Here is a 12,047-nt window from a genome sequence, read left to right as displayed (position 1 = left end):
TGCTGTGATTATAGGTATATATGTGTGTATATACAATGTGCTTGAGGTTGACGATTGGGCACAGGCAGATGGTTAGATTACATGTGTGTGTTTCACACCTCTGTGGACACTGGTGTGTCCCTCTGCCTCCAGGTCTGTCATGGAAGTGAGGAGGGAAGAAAGGGAAAGAACATTTATTGAGTACCAGTTCTATACCAGCTGCTTTATGATTTTTATCTTGTTTAATCCTCACAACTGTAGTGTAGATGTTGCTATCCCCATTTTACAGATGAGGAAACTGAGGCTCAGGACATTCTGTAACTTGCCAAAGGACATGGTAATAATTTGTGGTCCTGATAGTAATGTTCAATTTATGTCTGTTCTACCATTTCCAGGCTGACTCCTAACTCAGTGTTTAAGGTTTGGCATCCAGGACAGGACACAGAAGTAAAGCACTGACTGAGCCCAGTTAAGAGGAGAGGTTATGGACTTCCCTGGTGGCGCAGTGGTTAAGGCTCCACGCTCCCAATGCAGGGGGCCTGGGTTCAATCCCTGGTCAAAGGAACTAGATCCCACATGCATGCCGCAACTAAGAGTTAGAATGCAACAACTAAGGAGCCTACATGCCACAACTAAGACTCGGAGAAACCAAATAAATAAATAAGTAAATATCTTTTTAAAAAAGAGGAGAGGTTAAGTGTTCAGGCTCTGGGTCAGTTCAGACTGACCAAATTCAAATCCTCCCTCTGCGTCTTCACTGTGTGACTTTGACATTAGAGTGGATGCCCTTGGTGGGTCAGTGCCTTTTTTCCCAAATGCCACAAATTTCCCCTTATTAAGTAGTCAGGTCCGAACAACTTAATAAATATTTTTGTCCTAACAGCATAGCCATTTGAAAAAAATGACACAAAAGTTAAAAGAGAAAATATTTTAATTCATTCTTAAATTACCACAGTTACTAATGGGATATCTATGACTCTTGGGCATTGCCGTGCTTCTCTAACTTTGGAATCAGAGTGAACACCACCAGACCCATTTCCTGTTTCACACTGATTTCAGGTTGAAAAATCCAGTTTTGCAAAAAAAGTGACGTCATTGGAAGGCATGTAGCGCCATCTACTGTAGAAGCGGTGAGTTGCCTTCAGCTAAGTAGTGCACATGATGCCTGACAGATGACGAGTAATTTATCCCTGAAATTTTTCAAATAACTTGTGGAACCTCACTGTGACAACTTGGAGCACCGTGACACACAGTTTGGGAATTGTGGTAATAGGGAATATCCAAGGTGAGTTGAGCAATTGACTTATCCTTTCTGTGCCTTGGTTTCCTCACCTGTAACGTGGGTAACAATACCTAGCTGATGGGATTGTAATGAGGTTTAACTGAGGTGTTTATAAAGTACCTACACAATGGCGCCTGACACTCTACATTGGAGTCACCTGGGAGAGTTAATGAAACTCATGGATGCCTGGAACCCTACCCACAGAGTCTGATGTATTTGGTTGGGGTGGTGCCCAGGCATGGGAATTACTTTTTAAAGTAGCCCAGGGGATTTTAATGTTCAGCCGAAGCTGAGAATCACTGACCTGTCACATCGTAAATAGGCTATTTAAAAAGTAAAAGTAATATTTTTATTATGGTTAGGCAGAAAGAACACAAGCCTAGGTAACCAAAGTCCTGGATTCTAGAACTTTTTCCCATTTAGGGGTAGTGTGGTCTTAGGCAAATCACTTGCTGTCTCTTAACCTCTGTTCTTCTATGTAAAATGACAAAAACTTTTGTCCAGTCTTAATTCACAGGGTTATGACGTGTGAAGTAAAGTGCGTGAAACTGCTCTTTAAACTGTACAGCACTATACCAATGTATCGTGGGGAAGTAGAAAATGTGATCGCTTTCTTCAACGAGTAACAAAACCCCAGGATACTTGAGGGCCACTGTGTCTGCTGTTCTGTGTAGCATGGAGAGACCTTTAGACCCACAGCTGAAATGATGGAAACACATGGGCCCCTTCTCAGCTGGGGTGGAAGGCCCACAGCCTGCCTCTTTAAGGAATCATTACAGTATTGGAAAATTCCAGAAGGGGGCAGCCTTGTCTCAGCCCCAGACGGGTTTGAGTATAACCATCAGACAGACCCATTTTGTTTTGAAAAAGTTGAAGTGAATGTTCACAGATTTTATTTATTTTTATTAGCCACTATACCATAATACATAAAGTTTGAATAATTACAAACTCGAAAATTAAAACCTGAACAGCAATGTAAAAACTGTAGAAGACATGAAAGCTAATTTTTACTTGCTTAAGGCTCTTTGGCAGTAGATCTTAGAAAAAGTTTCTCTAGATTTCTTTTTAATCACCATTTGGACTTTTGCTAATTACATCTCAATTCATACTGGGCTTATATATTAGCCATGCAAATTAGGTGTGCACATGTAATGAAAACAGTAACAGTGAAATAGTTATTTCAATAGTTAGGAGACAAAGCACTAGTTTTAACCAATTAACAATAATACTCCATCCTTTCACTCTAAGCATACCCCAAGGACAAGGGAAATCAAGTCCCAGGCCGCTAGAACTCACTCACAGCAGAGTCTGACTGAAAATGCACAGAGCTTCTATTTAGCTCTAAGCATCATGGTGATAATAGCTACCTTTATTAAGCAAATACTATGTGCCAGATGCTTCATTTACAAACTATTCCTCATAGCAAGTTAACAGAGGTCATGATCTTCCTCATTTTCCAAATGAAGAAACAACTCAGAGAATTTCTGCTCATGGGCACACAGCTGATGTGGGGGGAATGAGGGAGGCCTTCTGTCTGCCCAGCTCACCATAATTCACGTGAGCTGTTCTAGTACTCATACTCAGCTGTTCTAATCCCAGTAGCTTTGGCTTGGAGACTATCTGAGGTCTAGTCCAAGGACTTAGGCAGGACCATGTAGAGGAGGTATCCTTCCCCACAGCTCCCTGCTCTAGCCCACCTGAGCTGCCCTATAGCTTTATGACCCTGAGGCTCAGAGGGTACCTGGCAGCTACTCTCAGAATGAAGGTCCTTGCCCATAGTCACAAATCAAGGGGAATTAGGGAGTGGCTGGAATAACAATATGAATCTGAGAAACAAAGTAAGGGGCTGAAGGGTTGGATTTTCAGTCCATTGCTTGGCCTTAATGGAAACTATGTTTATAAGCCATGTGGGCTCTCCCTGAATCCAGGGAAAATATTAGCAGGAGGGCCTGCCTGTGTAGTGGCAGGGCCTCTGCACCCAGCCAAGGCTCTCTGAGGCAACTGTGAAAAGCATGTTGAAAATCTTGGATAAGACTAACCTTTAGAATAATGCGATGCTTTATATGAACCCCTTTTCATTTAGCGTTACCTTGCATCTTCTGAATGATCAACGATTATCTACAATACATATAGTAGGTGTTAAAGCTGTTCACCAGATTTTTCCTCTTCTCTGCCTTCTGACCACATGCCAGGATGGCATTGCCTGGTCCCTGGTCCCTAGTGATTGGGGGTGGCCATAGACTAGGTATGGCCAGTCTGGTGGAAGTGGAAGTGATGGTATCACTTCCAGGCTGAAGCATTTAATCGTCTCTGTGAGCCCTTCCGAGCTCTCTTCCCCTCTGCAGAGCAAGTGGTAAAGCTCCAGCTAGTGGCTGCTCCATCAGCCTGAGTTCACAGTAAGGAGGGCATGGAGTAGAGGTCCCATCTGACCCACAGAGGATATGCAGAATGAATGGGAAAGAAACCTTTGTTATTTGAAGTCACTGGGGTTTGGGTGTTGTTGTTCTTACTGCAGTGTGGCCTAGGCTATTCTGACTGGCAGAGTGGGTTTACCAACTACTTGCTCTGAGTCAAGGTAGAGGAACTGGATTATTTAAGGAGCAGTATGTGTAGAGGAAGGGGAATGGATTTTGGAGACAGATTACAATTAAATATCAGCTCTGCCACTCACTATACGTATGATTTTAAGCAAATTTTAAAACCCTCTTCATACATACTTATTAGAATGGCAAAAAAAGCAAGCAAGCAAAAACCCCTGACCATACCAAATATTGGCAAGGATACAGAGCAACTAGAACTGGGGGTGCAAAATGCTATGGCTACTTTGGAAAATAGTTTAGCAGTTTCTTATAAAATTCAACAACACTCGCTGTGTATCCCACTCCTATTTGCCCAAGAGATATGAAGCCTTATGTTTACATAAAAACCTGTAACCCTCGTCCCTCAGTATCCTCAGGGGATTGGTTCCAGGACCCTCAGCAGATACCAAAATCCACAGATGCTCAAATCCCTTATGTAAAATGGCATAGTATTTACATGTAACCTAAAGCACATCCTCCCATATACTTTAAATCATCTCTAGATTACTTATGTTATGGAATACAATGTAAATAGTTATAAATACAATGTAAATGCCATGTAAATAGACTCCACATGGCAAATTCAAGTTTTGCTTTTGGGAACTTTCTGGAGGTTTTTTTTTTTTCCAACCAAGCTATCTACCGTTGGTTGAATACTGTGGATACAGAAGGCCGACTGCCTGTGAATGTTTTTAGAGGTTTTATTCGTAACTGCCAAACGTCCTTCAGATGATAAGTGGATTAACAACCTGTGGTTGAAGCAACTACTGATATAGGCAACAGTCTGGATGAATCTCAACTGCATCATGCTAAGTGAAAAAGGTCAGACTTGAAGGGCTACATATCGTATGATTGCACTTATAGGACACTCTGGGAAAAGCAAAGTTATAGAAACAGAAAACAGATTAGGGGCTGCCAGGGACCGGGGGTGGCAGGGGTACAGCTGGCTACAAAGGGGCAGCATAAAGTAATGCGGGGGCTTCCCTGGTGGTGCAGTGGTTTAGAATCTGCCTGCCAATGCAGGCGACAAGGGTTCAATCCCTGGTCCAGGAAGACCCCACATGCCACAGAGCAACTAAGCCCGTGCGCCACAACTAATGAAGCCTGAGCACCTAGAGCCCATGTTCCGCAACAAGAGAAGCCACCACAATGAGCAGCCTGCGCACTGCAGCGAAGGGTAGTCCCGGCTCACCACAACTAGAGAAAAGCCCGCACGCAGCAACAAAGACCCAAAGCAGCCAAAAATAAATAAATAAAATAAATAAATTTATTAAAAAAAAACCTTCCTCAGACAGTTTCCTCATCTATAAAATGAATATTTCTACCTGATAGTTTGTCGTGTAGAATGATTTAATATAAGTATAGCATAGCGTTGGACGCTCAGTGGACAGTTAGCTCTTGCCAGGATACTAGATCTGGCTGAACCCCTCCATGTGGTCTTGGGAAGACCACTTCACTGAGCCTCACGTTTTTCATCTGCAAAATGAGAGAGTTGGATCAGATGAACTCTCAGATCCCCCCGAGTCTGGCAAGGACTCACGACACTGCTTGATGGTTGGAAGCGCTAAGAATAATAACGTGTATGTGCAGCTCTTGACATTTGTCAAACCTCTTTCAAGTAACTTACTTCATTAGTTACCTCACCTTTTGTTTAATATCTTCTGTCACCATGACAGTCAAGCTTCAGAAAAACAAATGATGAATTACCGGAAGCAGAAGCCAAGGTGTGATGGGCTGGGGAGTGGACACACACGTGCAGAGAGGCCCCGGTTCAGCGTGGCCGCAGCAGCTCCCACCTGCTTGCGATGTTAGGGACACACTGCCCAGGGCTGGGGCCAGGTGCCAGGAACTCACTCCCCATGCCAGCCCCATGCCAGGGTGGCAATGGCAGAACTGCCAGTGAGCTCGGTGGTCTTGTCACAGACACCCCGCTCCAGGGTCCCTCCCCCAGCTGGCTCAGGTTTCTAGGCTGCAGGTCAGTGGTGATGTAAGCTTTCCGAACCACTTCCTAAATATGCTCTCAGTCTTGGGAGGGTTCTTTTTGTTAGCTGGAAGCTAAACAGGGCAGTATCTCCCAGCATTTTAGGACTGCAGATATAACGCCCTTTTTCCTTTCTTCAGTGTACGGAGGGAGAAGGAGCCTAGGGCATCCCAGCACGATCTCACCCTGGCCTGGGGTCCTCAGGCCCACCTCTGTACCTTTGAGGGGAAGAACTGTTGCCTCCCCACCTCACCCCCAAGCTGCCCTTCCGGATACTTTGGTGCCTTGGCCTCCCCAGCGGCTCTGGGCTGAGGTCCAGCTGCACCTAAGGGAGGGGAAGCCAGTGCTGTGGGTACAGGGCCTGCCTGCAGGTAACCAGGTGGGGCTGAAGCCTGCAAGGGGCCCTGGGGATTTACCAAGAGGCCCAAGTCTCCAGCAGGGAGCCTGGGCAGCCCTCACCCTGAGGACGGAGTTGGGGTCAGAGCTGGAGGACTTGGGGGCAGGGGTGGAAACAGGAGAGCAGATGATTCCTCTCCAAGCATCCCCTCATAGTGTCACAGAGTGGGTGGGTGGGGCAGGAGGGAGTACAGCCTGTGGGAGCCAGCAGGGTCTCAAGGCCTGGGAGCAGGGTGGGGAGGTGACACTCCCAGTGGTACCCGTGGACGGATTAGGCAAGTGGGAGGCTATGCCTGGGGGTGGAGGGAGGCTTGGGGAGGTGAGGTGGGCCTGGGGCTACCACTCCTGTGACTGGGCCCTCCCCCTTGTCTCCCCGCCTCCCAACACCCAGACCTTCAGTCCAAGGAGGAGGTGGAGGCCCCATTCACGTCTCTCCACTGCCCTCTGTCCCACTGCCCACTGTGACCTGGCAGGAGGCAAGAGGCAGGGGCTGGCAGGCAGGGAGGGAGGGGGGCTCTTTCCAAACTTGGGAAAGTTGATCCCCAATGACGCTCCCTCCCTGGATGGGCACATCATCCCCTTTCCGCCTTCAGTTCCCTCGGAGCACCCTGGGGACTGAGAAGCACCCACAGTAGCCACTCCCCAGGCCACACCATGCAGTGACCAGGGTAGGGGGCCCGCCCTGACACCCTGGGCCCAAACTGGCCCCACCAGTGCCCTGCGTCCCTCTGCTCAAGCCCCGGGCAAGAGGCAGGAGTGGGCTGGGGTGAAGGCCGGGGTTTGTTGTGGCTGTGATAATGTCAGGGCCTGCCTTCGCCCAGGCAGGAGAAAAGTGCAGTCTGCACATTGCTTACATTTTTCTTATGCAGCCAGGCTGGGAAATGGTTGGAACTAAAAGCGTGGGAGGGTGGACAGACTGTTCTCAAAGACAGGATTTTGGTGCCACCTGTGCTCCTGGGGGTGAGGGGAAGGGCATCTCTGTGGGGATCCAGTGCAGAGGATGCTGTGGGCGTGGGCACAAGGAGTTGCTGTGGTCTTGGCATAGATGTTTCCTGGACCAGTGATCTCCACCCACCGCCCCAATCCACGCTCCACGCTCACCCATGCACCAACCCTGCATGACCAGAACCTCATCCTCACTGGAGATGCAAAAGCAGTCAATAACTGGGTGACACATGGCAAAGCTATCAATCTATTTAAGCCCTGGAGGCCAGAGCTGGGATAAGGAGGGGTGAGGGAGAAGAGTCATGATGCCGGCACCGGGGTCCCGCTTCCTCCCATGGACCCCATCCTTGGATGTGGATGGCCGGCAGGCGTGGGAGTGAGACCCAGGTTTGGGGCTCTGCCTCCCGCAGGACCTCTCATCTAATCTCCAGCGTGCTCCTTCTCCTCTGACCTCACCCCCCTCCTCCTCAATGTTTAGGGCACAGGTGAATGATTCCTTGACTCTGTGAAGCCTGTAGCTGCCCCTGGCAATCCACTTGGTGCTTTCCTCAAGTCCCAGGCCCCGCATCATCTCAACTAGCCTAGAACAGCCGCCCTTTGTTCTCCTTTTCACCCTTTTCTGACCCTGTTCCCAGATGCTTTGCCTCTGGGTCTTTTCTTCCCTAAATGTACACTGGAGAGGAAAGACTCCAGGTGGTCAGAACAGACTCAGGAAGCGGGGTTTGTGATGGTTCCCCAGGACCCTGGACCCTCCCTCCTCATATCAGCATCGGCCTTTGTCCTCACAGCACCTTGGTCTAGTCTCCTCGGAGTGTCTGAGTGGGAAACTCCTGCTTCTCCCTTTCCCTCCACCAGGTGAGATTTTCTCCCCATTTCATCTGCTCTGAAGACCTACCTAAGACCTACCTGTCCCCGCTCCTTGCCCCCCGCTTCCCCGCCCCTCCTCTCCCGGGCACGGTGACCATGTGACAGCACCACAGCCAGCCAGAAGCTGCTCTGTTTCTATTGAGCACCTGGCTGCTCTTCCCCCAGCTAGTCTGTTGACTGACTATTAATTTTGAGTTTGTGTTCTTTAGAACGTGATTCCATTTTCTACCAGCCTTTCTCTCCATTTCTGGCTTTAGAAGTGTGTGAGTGTGTGTGTGTTTAGATTTCTACAGGGTGTCCTTTCAAATAAAGAAATAGTGATCTTCCGGAGTAGGACAGCTGGATTCAGGACAGAAGGAAGCTTTTGTTTGGGTGGTGCATCTCATGGCAGATACTGGTCCAGGGTGGGACCGTGGCTCAGGTGAGGGGGACTACGGTGGAGAAAGCCCAGGGCCTGGGCAACAGGAGGACTGGCTTCTTCTCCAGCTCAGAGACCATCACAGGATCTGCTCTCAAGCTTTCTGTGCTTTGGTTTCCTCATCTGTCACCTGGAGATGTGACACCGCCAGCCTGACCCAACCCCCAGACTGTGGAGTGGAGGTAATGCTCCATCCAGGGTGGCCTGCTCACTGTTCCCAAAACCTCCTAGTTCACCTCACCCTCAGCACTTTCGCCCATGCAATATTCCCTCCTCAGCATGTCCCCCTCCCTTCCTAAATCCTGACTCCTTCAGAGACCCAGGCAAGTCCTTTTTCCTCTGTGAAATCATCCCTGATTCCTCCAGCTATAGCGTTGGGTCTCTTCTTGCAACTTCTCTAAACATAGTTGGCATTACCAACGAGAATGTAATTGCTTTATATTGGGGATTCTCGACCTCAGTGCTATTGACATTTTGAGCTGGATAATTCTTTGTTGTAAGGGGTTAGCCTGTGCATTTTAGGATTTCAGCAGCATCCCTGGTCCCTACCCACTAGATGCCCATAGCACCCCTCTGGTTGTGACAACCAAAAAAACCAATTGCATAAGTATTATTCCAGAACATACAGGAGCGTCCCTAACCAAAACATGTCTTCAGACATCTCAAAATGAACCCTGGGGACAAAACTGTCCCCAGCTGGGAACCATTGCTTTATATTGTTATTTAGCTTTTAATATTTCATTTTCCAGGCTAGATTCCTTTGTGTGCCCTAATGTGCCTAGCACACTATTATACACCTCAAGTGCTCCATAATTATCTGTTGAACAAATCAATGCACATTTTACAAATGTTAAAAGTGCAAGTAGAAGTTATTATGATAGCTACCTTTTGGCCTAAGTTACCCTTTTATGGGTTGGAGATATTCATATTTGCTTCTAAAAGGTCAGTCCACTTTCTTCCCACCATCAGATCTTGAGGAACAATTGTTGGCAAGGAACTTTGCTCTATCAACTGCAGAAACTTTGTTATAATAAATGGAACCCACAATAAAAATATTTCCACGCTAAACTCCACTTATTTCAAGTGATACTTAGATCAAAATCTGAATCACAAAATAATCTGAACTATCTTTTGAAGTCCCCTGCGATGGGCTATATACCTTGTATTAGACTCTCCGCTGATGGTGTCAGGCTCTGTACGAGGGAAGAGAAGATGAGAGTTACTAGGAAGATATTTAAAGCCTCAGGTGTTGGAGGAAACAGGCCCAGGGCCTTTCCTGGGTCCCACCAATCATTGCTCTCTGCCTGTGGACGAGCTGCTTACCCTGCCTGAGCCTCAGTTTGCCTGCCTGAAAAATAATAAATAATGGGAAGTAGGATTAATGAGAAAAGTATGCCAAGTGTCTATCCTAGTGTCTGATGCATATATACTCAATTAATTTTGGTCTTTGATTTGGTCTTATAGCTATCCTTGCTTTCTCCCCCCTCCTACATTGTAGGTAACTCTAGGGCAAGAGCTGTGTCTAATTCCTCTTTGCACCCCTCTAACACCCAAGCACAGCACCTTGCCCATAGGTGTTCCATACATTTTTCATTTTTTGGCTGCACTGCACTGGCATGCGGGATCTTAGTTCCTTGACCAGGGATTGAACCGAACTCATGCCCCTTGTAGTGGAAGCGCAGGGTCTTACCACTGGACCGCCAGGGAAGTCACATTCCATACTTTTTTTTAAAAGATTTTTTTTTATGTGGACCATTTTTAAAGTCTTTATTGAATTTGTTACAATATTGTTTCTGTTTATGTTTTAGTTTTTTGGCCGTGAGGCATGTGGGATCGACCAGGGATTGAACCCGCACCCCCTACATTGGAAGGCAAAGTCTTAACCACTGGACGGCCAGGGAAATCCCTCATTCCATACATTTTTAAAAATGTAATTTAAAAAATTTTATTTATTTTTGGCTGCGTTGGGTCTTCGTTGCTGTGTGCGGGCTTCCTCTAGTTGCGGTGAGTGGGGGCTACTCTTCGTTGCTGAGCGCAGCCTTCTCATTGTGGTGGCTTCCCTTGTTGGGAGCACGGGCTCTAGGCGTGCAGGCTTCAGTAGTTGTGGCACAGGGGCTCAGTAGTTTTGGCACACGGGCTTAGTTGCTCTGCGGCATGTGGGATCTTCCTGGACCAGGGCTCGAACCCGTGTCTCCTGCACTGGCAGGCGGATTCTTAACCACTGCACCACGAGGGAAGGGCAGGAGGATTCTTAACCACTGCTCCACCAGGGAAGCCCTCATTCCATACGTTTTTGATGAATGGACTATGCACCTGACTTCAGGAAGTCTGGAAGGTAAAGAAATGCAGACACACTAGTACCTGGACTGACCACCATCCCTCAGTCTTATAGCCCCATGTTAATTGCATCCTAATCCTATAAATGTATTTGATTCATAAACTTTCAAACTGGAAAGGACTTCCTACAAGATCAAATCTAATACTCTCATTTCTCAGATGAGGAGGCCCCGTGAGGACACATAACTCTTTCACGTACAAAAAGCCAAAACAGTCCATTGTCCTGTGGCTTTAGGAAAATTAAGTAGTTTTTCTTTAGTTCCCATTTCTTCAAATAGTTCCTCTGGACCAGAGTCTCTCAATATCAACTACTGACATTGGGACTGGATAATTCTTTGTTGTGAAGGGCTGTCTCATGCACTGTAGGAGTTTAGCAGCATCTCTGGCCTCTACTCACCAGACACCAGTAATATACTCCCTCCCCCCCTTAGTTATGACATTCAGAAATGTCCCCAGACATCACAAATGTCCTGAGAACCACGGTCTAGAAATTACTACAGGTAAAATCCCTTCATATGACAGACTGAGGCTCTCAGGTTATGTGATTGTTTTAATGAATAGTTTGCTGGTAAATCTCATTTGTAGCCAACAAACTCTGGAGAAAAGACAGAGCCACTCTGTAAGTGAGACCAGGTCTCAGTCACTGCCGGGGCCCACTCACCATGTATGTGTGTGTCATTTATTTTTCAGATTCTGCCTACCTCCAGGGATCTTTGAAGTGGACCCTGACTCATTTATTTCTCAGAACAACTGGCTATGTTCTGTGTGTTGCCCAGGAGTCTGGGCTGTGTGGAGAGGGGTCCTCCCCTGTCAGAACCCTTTGCACATTGTACTCCCACTGCCTGTTTGTCTTTCTGCCCCAGGGGACGTTAAGGCCCACGGCAGCAGAGACAATGACCATCTTGTTCAGCATGCACTCCCAGTTGGCACATAGGAGGTGCCCAATGAGCATTTACTGAATGAATATGTAATAGAAGTTATAATACATTGCATTTAGTTGTGGGTCAAAAGTGTAGAACTTAGCCACAGCTTACTTAGCTTAAAATAATCATTACTTCTGTTTATTAAGAGCCTACCGTGAGCCAGGAAGTTTACCTGTGTTATCTCACTAATGGCAAAGCAACCTTATGAGATACATATTGTAACTCCATTTGAAAGATGAGGAAACTGAGGCTCAGAGAGAGATTGTGACTTTGGTAATTATATAAGAATTATATATAATATATATATAAGAATTATATATAATATAATATATGTAAGAAA

This window comes from Leucopleurus acutus (assembly GCF_964270905.1).
Source record: "Leucopleurus acutus genome assembly, chromosome: 9".
Classification (NCBI taxonomy): Eukaryota; Metazoa; Chordata; class Mammalia; order Artiodactyla; family Delphinidae; genus Leucopleurus; species Leucopleurus acutus.
The sequence above is the reverse complement of the archived record's forward strand: the minus strand, read 5'-3'. Positions refer to the sequence as shown.